We start from the raw sequence: 1,382 nt of genomic DNA, 5'->3' as shown, positions 1-1,382 counted from the left end.
TTTTAATGACTCTTCCTCTGTGTGCTTTCACACTCACAAGACATAAGCTCCCCCTACACCTCAGTCAGCTTCTCAGCCCTTCTGCTAAAGAATGTGGTCTTCAGGACATCAGTGGGCTTTGGGAGCTCTCCCTCCAGAGCCCTGTAGCAGCCCTATCACACCACATCAGGGATGGGAGTAGCTCCAATCTTAATTCTGGTAGCGTTTTCCAGTGTCTGCACTCTGCACAAGGTCCAGGGTGGACAACTGAGCAAAAGTTCTGACTCCTCTTTACATAGCAATGCTTCTTACCAACTTCCCCAAAGTAACCTTGGTGTAATGGAGGTCTCCTATGCAAACCTAGAGGTCAAACCACTAAGGAAGTGCCCTGACATCGGCCTCTTGTGGACACTATTTTTAGTACATATCAATGTAATGCATGTCCCTGCCCTGTTGACTATGCCAGGAGGGCCATAGCAAGAGAATAAGGTCAGCAGTGATACTCCAAGGACCCAAGCACACTAAGACAAAAGATGGTACCCAAGAATGACTCTAGTTTCAATAACCCACAGCTCCGAGATGGAAAAGGAACAGATGTAGAGGAAAACAACTAAAATCACCAGTCATCCCTCCCACTTATCAATAAAATCTACTGAGGAAGAAGTTTTCACCTCCCCCCAGGGTTATTGCTGGGGTTCAGTGTCAGCACTACTAATCCACCTCTTCCAGTGGCCTTTTTTTGTTTTCATTTTTTACCCCAGTTTGACAAGACAGAGAGAAATTGAGAGGGGAAGGGGAGATAGAGAAGGGAAGGGAGAAATATGTGCTTCACTGCTTGTGAAGTGTGCCCCTGAGGTGGGGAATGTGGACTCAAACCTGCGTCCTCGCACTTGCACTTGGAGATAATGGGCACTAAATCAGGTGTGCCACCACCAGTCTCCCCCAAGGACGTAATTACTTATGTAACCAAGTCTGTCTTCCCCAAATACTCAACAGTCAAAAATGTATTACATTTATACGCTCTCCTTACACACACACTGTCACCCCCCCCAACTTCTTTTTACTTCTGCTCAGCTCTGGCTTACAGTGGTGTGGAGAGTGAACTTGAGATCTTTGGAGTCTCAGACATGACAGTCTCTTTTGCATAATTATTACGCTATCTCCCCATCCCACATTTATACCCTTTCTTTGAAAGCAATCACAAGCAAAGAACAAAACATATATGTGGGAGTTGGGCAGTAGTGCAGCGGGTTAAGCGCAGGTGGCGCTAAGCACAAGGAGCAGTGGAAGGATCCAGGTTCGAGCCCCTGGCTCCCCACCTGCACGGGAGTCACTTCGCAGGTTCCATCCCCCACTCCACGCATGCCAGGTTCCTGCTCCAGTCTCATATAGAAAATTATCAT

At 47.3% G+C, this 1,382-nt stretch overlaps 1 non-coding gene across 1 annotated transcript; it reads right to left on the bottom strand.

Annotated features, from left to right (window-relative positions):
• Positions 1–416: 416 nt before the first annotated feature.
• LOC132534185 (small nucleolar RNA SNORA3/SNORA45 family) lies at positions 417–542 on the bottom strand. Its single transcript, XR_009545858.1, has one exon. It is a non-coding gene; the product is annotated as a small nucleolar RNA SNORA3/SNORA45 family (small nucleolar RNA).
• Between the last annotated feature and the right edge of the window lie 840 nt (positions 543–1,382).

Source organism: Erinaceus europaeus, chromosome 17, assembly GCF_950295315.1.
Source record: "Erinaceus europaeus chromosome 17, mEriEur2.1, whole genome shotgun sequence".
NCBI classification, from domain to species: domain Eukaryota; kingdom Metazoa; phylum Chordata; class Mammalia; order Eulipotyphla; family Erinaceidae; genus Erinaceus; species Erinaceus europaeus.
The sequence above is the reverse complement of the archived record's forward strand: the minus strand, read 5'-3'. Positions and strand labels throughout refer to the sequence as shown.